The sequence below is a fragment of the Pantherophis guttatus genome, chromosome 1 (assembly GCF_059756535.1).
Source record: "Pantherophis guttatus breed Tessera chromosome 1, ASM5975653v1, whole genome shotgun sequence".
Taxonomy (NCBI): Eukaryota; Metazoa; Chordata; class Lepidosauria; order Squamata; family Colubridae; genus Pantherophis; species Pantherophis guttatus.
The window spans coordinates 292,394,844-292,406,635 of record NC_142063.1 but is presented as its reverse complement, the minus strand read 5'-3'; the positions used below and the strand labels follow the sequence as shown (position 1 = coordinate 292,406,635).

At 42.9% G+C, this 11,792-nt stretch overlaps 1 long non-coding RNA gene across 1 annotated transcript in view; it reads right to left on the bottom strand.

Moving 5' to 3' along the window:
- Window positions 1-1,944: 1,944 nt before the first annotated feature.
- LOC148116885 (uncharacterized) overlaps window positions 1,945-11,792 on the bottom strand; it is a 32,949-nt gene continuing 23,101 nt past the window's right edge. The window contains exon 3 of the long non-coding RNA XR_015731486.1: window positions 1,945-2,239. This is a non-coding gene — a long non-coding RNA (uncharacterized LOC148116885). The remainder of the gene's footprint in view (window positions 2,240-11,792) is intronic.

The following is an 11,792-nucleotide window of genomic DNA, read 5'->3' as shown; positions in this document are numbered from 1 at the left end:
CAGAGGTTGTGGAAGAAGCTCATTTAATGGTTTAATGACCTTGAAATTGCCACTTATGGAGCTGACGCCACACTTCAGTGCTACTCCACCCATTCTCTGTTGAGCTGTAAGGGTTGCAGATTGAATCAAGAAAAGTTGGAGCAGATAGGTTGCTCTAGTTTTTCACTATCTAGCATGTATCCTATCTGTAATATGATCAGCACTATTGGTAATTGAAATTTATCAAAAGACCATTTTAAGGGGTGGGCTGAGAGGTTTTTTTTTTTTTTAACCCCTGTACTTTGGAAGTCAGTCTGGCAGAATTTGCTCATTACTTTTTCCACCATGTTTGCAGTGGCTGCCTTTCTCCATTCATACAGCTAGCAACATCTCATAACAGATTTATCTTCGTGAAGTGTGTAGTTTAAGCATACTACAGGCACACAAATGTCATCTTTCCTTCCATATGCAGTATTATTGGAAGGCAGGTACTGTATACAAATCTGTAAAGGAGGAACAAGAAATCTCGGGGTTTCTGAACTACAACTACAACTAGCTAGCCTGACCAATAGTGAGGAATGGTAGCAGCTATCATTCAGTAAAACTGGAGGGTTGAATGCCAGGTGCAAAAATTCAGGTCCAACTATGAAGGTTCAAGTTAACTGATTTATTGCTAAAAGCCAATGGAATCTTCTCAACTAATGCCCAGCATCTGGTTAGAGGTCGATGATGGTCAAATGCAATCAAGGGGTGCAGTGGGGGGTTGGACTTAGTTCATTTGTGGCTATGTAACAACACTAAACTGCTCTCTCTTTTCACTCCTCCCCCTGGCTCGACCAGTCCTTCTCCTATTGATTCATTCATTGTCCACCTTGAATTATATGTGCATTTAGGAGGTAACACTCATAGTTAGCAAGAGTCTCATGGAAAATCACAGGGACAGGACTCTTTAATGATTCCCAAATAATGTGTGTCTTTTCTCATTGTTGTTAGTGCTAGTTTATCACTTGCCTGATATGCTACTGAGTAGTCAAGGGCAGCACTAATAGTACTCATCAGAAAACTCAGTATAGCTGAAATACAGTATTGACCAATGGCAGTCTGTTCTTTCCTAAATGGCCTCCAGAAGCCTGTTTTAACTGCAGCATCCAATGGGAGTTTCTGCACTCTTTTCTGTTGGAAGTGTGACTTTGGTGGCACCTCTTCTTCAACACCTAACAGTCTTTTGGCCACAGGGATTGTGGAGTGCAGACAGAGAGGTATGGATTTACTCTCTGATTTCTCTCACTCTTCAACTCCGCCTGTTTTTGTCTATGAGATTACTAATCCCATAGTCTTTCTTCTGCCTTTGTTCCCTGCAGCTGTTCTTTGTACTTCTTTAGTGTAAGATTGGCCTGTTCCTATCATGCTTTTAATTACATTAAATTAAAATTTTAAATTAAATGCTGTTATAGTTATAAAGCCTGCTTTATTAATCATGATTCAGGTGGGATCTCTGCTCTCATACACATCCAAAGGTTTCCCTCCAACATTTTCAAGCATAGCCCCTCGTTACTCTTTTCACAATTTTAAGGCAACATTTCTATGTACTAGTTATTCTTGCATATTTGTCTGTTGAGATTGGCTCGCCTATCTTTTTGTACCTTTTTCCATGTCTGGGTCTGTTCTTATATTTAGCCTTAATATTTTCCTAGACAGCCAAGCTTTAGTAGCTCTAACCCTTTTTGTAAAAATATATGGGGGTGATGGGACAAGTTTCTTTTCTTTTTTCTTATTTTTTTTATTAAACATTTTTTAAAAACAAACAAAAGGAAAGCTTTAACACTTTTTCTGTTTCAACAGTTTTGCATCCGACAAAATTTTCATAGTTGTACATTTTTCCCTCTCTTATTTCTACTATATCATTTATATATATATACTTCTAATCTTTGTTTATTTACATATATACATAACAATACCCGTGTACCCGTTTTCGTTTCTACAATTTTTGTTTCCTCCTATTAACAATTATACTTCAACTCCTATTTCTACTGTTGTTTAATTTTTCCCTTCCTTTTATCTCTCTCCTCCAACCATTCATACCATTTCTCCCACACTAAGTAATATTCTGTTTCCTCTTTTTCTTGTATCTCCTTTGTTAATTTATCCATCTTCGCACATTCCAAAACTTTTCCAATCAGATTTTCTTCGGATGGTAGTTTCTTTTCCTTTGTCTCAGTTGCTCAACATACCATCAGACTTAGGGAAGAAGACATGAGCCCTGTAAGGGAAGCAAAAGAATCATATTGCTTTGTATCATTCTGCTTGGAAGCACCTCTAAGCTTCCTGTGACAAAGCTCACACTAAGAGAGGAGGAGATTGAGAAGTTAAGTAGTTGAAGCCATGGAGATAACATGATTTGTTTCACTGAAATAAAGAAGCTTTCAATTCATGTTCTCTTTGGGCAAACACTGAATGAACAGGCTCTTCTTGGCTCTTTCCCACAGCTCTGGCCAAAGGAAACCTGGAGAGAGAGCACTGAGAGATGCCTTCTTCTTTAGCAGTGGCCCAAAGTAAAGGTGAATTGGTGGCTTCTTTACTTCAACAAATCAGATCATGTCAATGGCCCGAACTGCTATCAAAAGCCTTTGCAAGATTCTGTTAAAGTAACCTTGCAATAAAGTTAGAGCTGGTATCTAGAGTATCTCACCAGGCTGACAAACCCAGACTCCCTCTTGTGTTCCTTGCATTCTTCCCTCTTAACTCACACACTCATACTGTAGGACCCTTTCAGTGGAACTTTGCTACTTCAGCGTCATGGAAGGCTAATTCATAGCATGAATAGGGTGTCAGTCAATAAGCATAATGCTCAATAACTTTCCCTCTCTTGGGCAGTTGTATTAAAGCACTGGAGATGAAAGATGATCTGTGATCTTTTTTTTCCCCCCTTGTAATGAAACATATGATTTGATAGCTGTGTTAATGCTTGCTAAGCCTGAACTGACTCATTATCATCACTGGGTGGTTAGCAGAATTGCATGACAGCATTGCTTTTGTGGTGCTTGAAGCAAATCAAGCAATTACTTCATGTTGAAGACTGGCTTTCCCTTAATAATATCCTGTCTTTCTATGAAAAGCAAACATCTTTCAGAAGTACCTTTTCCAAAGACTTTATGAAAAAAAGCCCAAACTAGAGATTATATTTCAACATGAAAGCCAGAAGACCTGAAATCAAAGTAGTCCACATAATACCTTTCATTCCCATATTTATATCCATATATCCATATCCATATGTATGTATAAAGTGTGTATACAATGTGTGTGTGTATAGTGTGTGTGTATACACACACATACACACACACACACATACATACATACGAAGGGAGGAGAACTTGTGGCTTAGAAGGTTAATTCAACTGCCTAACATGCAGGAAGCCCAAGTTCGAATCCAAGTAAGGGTATGGCTAGCTGATGAAAGCTAAAAAGCTTGAAATAGATCTATACTAGTTTCCCTTTATTTCTTTACCAGCAAAATATAAATTTTGTATTCATACATGTATATGTATATGTATATGCAAGTTTTGGTGTATTCAGGTCTTTTCCCGTGTAAGATTGAGAGTATCATTAGTTGATGGAGTTGATGTTTGCAGATTAGTCAGCTGTTTCGTAATACCCTGTGGGTGGCTGTTACAAAACAGCTGACTAATCTGCAAACATCAACTCCATCAACTAATCAAAATGAAACAACACAGGCAACCAACCCGCTCACAGCAACAATGCCAGCACCCCACACCTCCCCACCAGTATTTATAGAGAAATGGCAGCTCCGATCACGCTTTCCTCGCACAAGCATGAAGCTGGAGACACCAGCCTGAAGATGACGAGTGGGACCTCATTGAAACATTGCCAAGATATTCTCAATCTTACATGGGAAAAGACCCGAATACACCAAAACTTGCATACCACTACCCATGAAAATCTACAAAAACACACACACACACACACACATATATATATATGTATGCATGTATGAATGTATGTATGTATGTATATGTATATATGTATGTGTGTGTGTGTGTATAATTTATTTATTTATTTATTAGTTTGATTTATATGCCGCCCTTCTCCAGAGACTCAGGGCGGTTTACAATGCTTTTAAGCAATAGCCTTCATACTTTTGTATACACCTGCTTAGTAGGGCTTTTTGGCCCTCCCCCAAGCAGTGTTCTATTTTATACAAAGTCAGCTTATTGCCCCCACAAACCGGGTCCTCATTTTACCTACCTTGAAAGGATGGAAGGCTGAGTCAACCTTGAGCCTGGTGAGAATTGAACTCGCAGTAATTGCAAGCAGCTGGCAGCTAAATACTACTTTAACAGTAGTTTAGTCCACTGCGCCACCAGGCTCTTACATATATACATATATTATTTTTATGTATATAAACAGTTAAGAGGCTGACATGTTATGTGCATAGCACACAGGTCTCACCCAATATTGGATGGCTGCCACTAATACTTAGAAAAAATTGCCCATACACCAAGAAAGAAAGGGAGGGGGGAAGAAAGGTTAACTGGTGCAATACTAGGCATTACAGGGTAAGGAGAGAACAATGGTGGGAATAACCTCACAGTTTGTTTTGTGATTGACCTTATTTACATGCCAACCATCTTGACAGGTTCCCAAAACTCTAGATATATGTACCTATTCAAAACAGTAATCTAGATCAGGCTTAAGTTTAACCCTTCACATCATATCACAAGGATTCAATTAGCTGAGTGGTATAAAAGTAATATAAATCAAGATAGAGAACACTGTGCTTTCTGCAGTGAATTCTGATTCACATAGAGGTTTTAGCAAACTATTTGCACAATTACTTATTCATTTTCAAGGAGACCTGTTATAATCAAGTAAACTTTTAAAAACTTTGTCAGGTGTAAAATGGTGGCTTCCAAGCAACTGACTCAGCCACAGTTCCTAGCAAATCCTTTCCTATGATCTCTACCCTAGATTCTGCCTCTTATTTATTAAATATTTTTAAACCCCACCTTTATTACTTTATAAGTAAATCGACGCAGTCAACATACATACAGGTGAAACTCGAAAAATTAGAATATTGTGCAAAAGTTCATTTATTTCAGTAATGCAACTTAAAAGGTGAAACTAATATATGAGATAGACTCATTACATGCAAAGCGAGATAGTTCAAGCCTTGATTTGTCATACTTTTGATGATTATGGCTTACAGCTCATGAAAACCCCAAATTCACAATCTCAGAAAATTAGAATATTGTGAAAAGGTTCCATATTCTAGGCTCAAAGTGTCTGACTCTAATCAGCTAAGTAAGCCATAACACCTGCAAAGGGTTCCTGAGCCTTTAAACAGTCTCTCAATCTGGTTCAGTAGGAATCAGAATCATGGGAAAGACTGCTGACCTGACAGTTGTGCAGAAAACCATCATTGACACCCTCCATAAGGAGGGAAAGCCTCAAAAGGTAATTGCAAAAGAAGTTGGATGTTCCCAAAGTGCTGTATCAAAGCACATTAATAGAAAGTTATGTGGAAGGGAAAAGTGTGGAAGAAAAAGGTGCACAAGCAGCAGGGATGACCGCAGCCTGGAGAGGATTGTCAGGAAAAGGCCGTTCAAAAGTGTTGGGGACTTTCACAAGGAGTGGACTGAGGCTGGAGTCAGTGCATCAAGAGCCACCACACACAGACGGATCCTGGACATGGGCTTCAAATGTTGTATTCCTCTTGTCAAGCCACTCCTGGACAACAAACAACGTCAGAAGCGTCTTACCTGGGCTAAAGAAAAAAAGAACTGGTCTGTTGCTCAGTGGTCCAAAGTCCTCTTTTCTATGAGAGCAACTTTTGCATCTCATTTGAAAACCAAGGACCCAGAGTCCGGAGGAAGAATGGAGAGCCACACTGCAAGATACTTGAAGTCCAGTGTGAAATTTCCACAGTCTGTGTCGATTTGGGGAGCCATGTCATCTGCTGGTGGTCCACTGTGCTTCATTAAGTCCAGGGTCAATGCAGCCGTCTACCAGAAGATTTTGGAGCACTTCATGCTTCCTTCCGCAGACGAGCTTTATGGGGATGCTGACTTCATTTTCCAGCAGGACTTGGCACCTGCCCACACTGCCAAAAGTACCAAAACCTGGTTCAATGACCATGGGCTTACTGTGCTTGATTGGCCAGCAAACTCGCCTGACCTGAACCCCATAGAGAATCTATGGGGCATTGCCAAGAGAAAGATGAGAGACATGAGACTGAACAATGCAGAAGAGCTGAAGGCCGCTATTGAAGCATCCTGGTCTTCCATAACACCTCAGCAGTGCCACAGGCTGATAGCATCAATGCCACGCCGCATTGAGGCAGTAATTGATGCAAAAAGAGCCCAAACCAAGTACTGAGTACATATGCATACTTATACTTTTCAGAGGTCCGATATTGTTCTATGTACAATCCTTGTTTTATTGATTTCATGTAATATTCTAATTTTCTGAGATTGTGAATTTGGGGTTTTCATGAGCTGTAAGCCATAATCATCAAAAGTATGACAAATCAAGGCTTGAACTATCTTGCTTTGCATGTAATGAGTCTATCTCATATATTAGTTTCACCTTTTAAGTTGCATTACTGAAATAAATGAACTTTTGCACAATATTCTAATTTTTTGAATTTCACCTGTATTATTCCTTCCCCCTCTTATTTTTCCAACAATAACAATAACCCTGTGAGGTGGATTAGAGAGACAGAGGGGGGGAGAGGGAGAGGGAGAGGGAGGGAGGGAGGGAGGGAGAGAGAGAGAGAGAGAGAGAGAGAAAGAAAGAAAGAAAGAAAGAAAGAAAGAAAGAAAGAAAGAAAGAAAGAAAGAAGTCCAAAGTCACCCAACTATCTTTCATGCCTAAAGTGAGACTAGAACTCACAGTCCCCTGGTTTCTAGCCTGGTGCAGATTGAAGGTACTCATGAAGTTCTTCATTTCAAATGACTTGAAGTACTAAAAATAAGAGGGAACTACAGCAACGATACCCTCACTCCATCTCAGCACCTCCAAAAGACCAAGAAAATATCAAAACTGAAAAGCACATGGTCTGATATTTTGCAAATGGACTTCTTTGTTCCAAAAAGTGGGATAAACTAGCAGTTTCACCTTTGCTTGTTTAGTCTGAGATACTGAGAGGGAGCTGCCTAGCCAACCTTCTATTCTTGACCAGAAGTGAGCAAAGAGTTCCATTTTAAGCATAGCCAAATAGCAATGATAATCATCAGCTCAGCCTTTCAATACCTCTGTTATAATGACAAAAGAGATTTGGATGTGTTTTCAAACAACACTGAATTATTTTGTGTGGAAATGCCTTCATCTAAGACATCTAGATTCATTAGGTAAGGGTCATTCTCCATAAAACATTTCCCATACCATGATCCCTGTTTCTGTTTTCCACATAGGACATATAGATTGACACGAGGAAATAGAGTCAGCAAAGAAATGGTCCCTGGTTGCCTCTAATGCCAATCAAGACTGAGATAATGCATTCTCAGCTCTTTAAAGGGCATACAAATAACTGAGCAGAGCAAGCCATGGCAATAAATGGGGGGAAGGCTTGTTTGCTTTGGAAAAAGGCCTATGAAATACTAAATTTATAACCAGATCCCTAGGGTAACATTATCTTCTTCTGTTTAATTATAAGGCATTGAGCAAAACTCCCTGAGTCTGTCAATTTCAGTAACCAGATCAGCAGACAACAGAACTGGTTTCAGATTTCCATAGTTCTCAAACCTAGAGTTTCTTTTTTTCCCTTGCTGTATTTTCCTTTCTGCATCCCATCCCTTTAAAGCATCCCTTTGTTTGATCAGGATTCACAAGCTTGCTGGAACCCGGGAGGCACATCTACCCGAGTGATATAGTGAAACAGGAGACATTGGGTAACTCGCAGAGCTGAAAATGATTGGAAGAATGTTTCCTTTGAGCCTTTCCGGGAAGATGGAGGCACACAATTATTGACAGCTATCAAATGTTCTCATTATAGCCCATTCAATGCTGCCCAACAGGAGTGCCTGCATTCTTTAAAAGAACAGTTTCATTAAACAATCCAGGCAGCACAAGAAAATCAAGCTGAAAGTAGCCACATAAAAGTTAAAAGAGTCTAAAAAGAATTTCTCCCTATCTCCAAGAAAAGTAACAGAGAAGCTAACACATATAGTATTATAAACCTACTTCAGGATATTCATGACTGACGTATAACATCTCCATATATCTCCCAATGATCACTGATGCAAGACCTAATCCTAAACCTGTTTGTTTGTTTGCTTGTTTGTTTGTTTGTTTGCTTGTTTGTTTGTTTTGTCAAGCATGTATAAGATAACAGATATAAGTATAAACATGATTATGAATACATGAAATGGGGACAAATGGGACAGTAGGATAGGGACGGTAGGCACGTTAGTACGCTTATGCACGCCCCTTACAGACCTCTTAGGAATGGGATGAGGTCAACAGTAGACAGTCTAAGGTTAAAGTTTTGGGGGGTTGGGGATGAAACCACAGAGTGAGATAGTGCATTCCAGGCATTGACCACTCTGTTGCTGAAGTCATATTTTCTGCAATCGAGTTTGGAGCAGTTTATCTTAAGTTTGTATCTATTGTGTGCTTGTCTAATGTTGTGGTTGAAGCTGAAGTAGTCATTGACAGGTAGGATGTTGTAGCAGATAATTTTATGTACTACTCTTAGGTCAGACTGAAGGCGGCATAGTTTGGCACAAAAATATGGGATAAATGTTGAAAGTGCTATGGGCTCTTCCTTGAGATAGCATTAGCTACTTGGCTTCTATGATGAAACTGAATTGATACCCAGATGTCAATTCAGTTCCTCAGCTTTGGTAGTGATGCTGTCAAGGTGTTCAGTCTGGATGCTGGTTACCATAGTCCTCCCAGTGGAGTTCCCTATTTCTTCTCCCCTCCCACCTATGCCAGGAAGGTAAGTACCATTCTCTCTGTCTTACTGTCAACTTCAAAACATGCCTATGCTGTAGCAGCCATTTTCTCATTTCTCAGCTGCCACAGAGTAAGAGGGGAGGGAAAGATTTGGAATGCTAGCCCCTGATGACAACAAGAAATCATCCCGTGGGAACCAAGGTCAAAGACTTAGCAGAGTTGCCATAGTGACACCAGAATACCTTATTGGACAATGTGACCTGTGCTAATGAAGGTAGTGAAGAATCTATTCTTTACTTATGGGGAAACCGCGGGAAGTAGGTACAGTTGGTTTTGCTTTCATGTGTGCTGAAGTGATGTACTCAATAAAGATTTGCTTAAAGAGATTGGATCGTCTCGACTTTGCTAGCTTGGTTGGGTTCATCAGTTGGAACCTTGACACTTTACATGGATGGCGGAATGCACGGCCCTCTCTGCCTGTCCGTTAGCCGCTGGATGTAGCGGTGCTGTTTGGGCATGGCGGATGCCCAGCCGGGCCAGAAACAGCTGGAAGGGTGCTGAAGTGAACTGTGGCCCATTGTCGGTGACGATAATATCCAGCAACCCATGAGTGGCAAACCATCCCTCTAACACTTTAATGACGGCTGTAGTAGTAGTCGATTGCATGATAGCAAGCTCCACCCATTTATAGTGGGCATCGATGGCGATTAGAAAGGTTTGGCCTAGAAAGGGCCCTGCTAAATCTAGGTGGACCTTTGCCCACAGCGCCCCGGGAGGTTCCCAATCCTGTATGAGCGCTGATGGGGGAGCGGGACGTGTGAGTTGACATTGTCGGCAATGGGCAACCCAGTCCTCAACCTGCCGGTCAAACTTCGGCCACCACACATAACTGCGGCCGAGGGCTTTCATGCGAACTACCCTCGGGTGAGCAGTGTGGAGGCCAGCCAAGACCTGTCCCCTAAGATCTGGGGGCAAAACCACCCGGTTACCCCAAAGGAGGCATCCCTGTAACACTGACAACTCATGGCGCCTGCAGAAAAAAGGGAGAAACTCCGCAGAGCCCTGCGAGGTCGGCCATCCCCTGCGCACCCAGTCCAAGACTTTGGACAGGATCGGATCCACTACCGAGCGGGCGCTAACATCCGCTGTAGTCACTAAGGAGGGCAGTTTGTCCACTAGAAGGACGGCTGCCGCAGGGCCAGGGTCATGGACAGGCAATGGGAGGGGGCAGCGGCTGAGGGTGTCAGCATGCCCAATAGCTTTACCTGGCTTATACAGCAATTGGTAGGAGTAAGCCGACAAGAATTCCACCCAGCGCGACATGCGCGGGGAGAGAATTTGGGGGGTCTGCCTGTTGCCGGCCACAAGCCCAGAAGGGGCTTGTGATCGGTGACCAGGTAGAAAAACCTGCCATAGAGGTAGTCATGGAATCTCTTGATTCCAACTACGGTGGCCAAAGCCTCATGATCTATCTGACTGTAGTTCCTCTCAGCAGCTGACAAAGTCCTGGAGTAGTAAGCAACAGGAGCCTCAGCGCCGGTAGGCAGAATGTGGCTCAGGACAGCTCCCCATAGGGGGAGGTGTCACAAGTTAAAGAGAGAGGTAAAGAGTCGTCATACTGCACCAGGACAGCGTCGGAGGAGAGGATGTCCTTAACGGCCTTGAATGAGTTGGCAGCGCACTAGTCCCAGCGCCATGGGGATCTAGAGTCAAGGAGCCGATGGAGAGGCTCAGCCAGGGATGCTTTGTGGGGCAAGAAAATAGAGTAAAAATTGAGAAGGCCAAGGAAGGCTTGGAGTTGGGGCTTGGAGGTGGGAGCAGGGGCGTGTTTAATAGCTTCCACCTTGGCCGGGGTGGGCCAGATGCCAGAAGCATCAATAAGGAACCCCAAGAACTCCACCCGTGGAACCCCAATGCGACACTTTTCTTTTTTTAACTTTAACCCCGCCTTCCTAAAACGTGCAAGGATAGCCCTAAGCTTATTGACGAGATCTTCCTGATCCACAGCCACAATCAGGATGTCATCAAAATAAGGGACCACCCCCTGCAACCCATGGAGCAGCTGCTCCATAAGGCTTTGAAAGATCCCCGGGGCCACGCTTATACCAAACTGCAGCCGGGTGCATTGAAATGCACCCCTGTGTGTAATAATCGTCTGAGCCAGGGCCGTTTCGCTATCAACAGGAAGTTGTTGATAGGCCTGGGCTAAGTCGAGTTTCGCGAAGACCTTTCCTCGGCCTAGGGAGTGCAGTAACTGCTGGACAACGGGCACCGGGTAATGATTGGCTTGGAGCGCCTTGTTTAGGGTCGCCTTGTAGTCGGCGCAAATTCTAATGGTGCCATCCCGCTTGAGGGGAATTATTATCGGAGTCTTCCATTTGGAGTGCTCTACTGGTTGAAGGACCCCCTGGGCAATGAGCTTATCCAACTCCCTGTCAACCCTGGGCCTCAGAGCGAGGGGCACCCTCCGCGGTTTCAGTCTAATGGGCGCCATCTGGGGGTCTAAATTGAAAGAGATAGGGAGGCCGTTGTATTTGCCAAGACGGCCATCAAAAACATCAGCAAATTCCCGCATAATGTCAGCAGCAACATCACGGCTCGTGGTGTGAATACCAGAGAGACCGAGGCAGAGGGCTGCAAACCAGTCAAGGCCAAGGAGAGAGGGAAGACTGTCACGGACAATGACCAGGGGCAGGCGGCCAGAAAACAAGCCATAGGCTACGTGGAAGGAAGCATACCCGAGAGTTGGTATGGGCTTCCCCTGGTAGTCTTTTAAAGTGACGGGGCAAGGCTGTAGCCGCCGGCGGGAAACAGAGGGAAGTAAGGCTTTGAGTGCGGGCCATGCAATCAAGGACTTTGAAGAGCCTATGTCAACTTCCATTTTACACGGAGCTCCC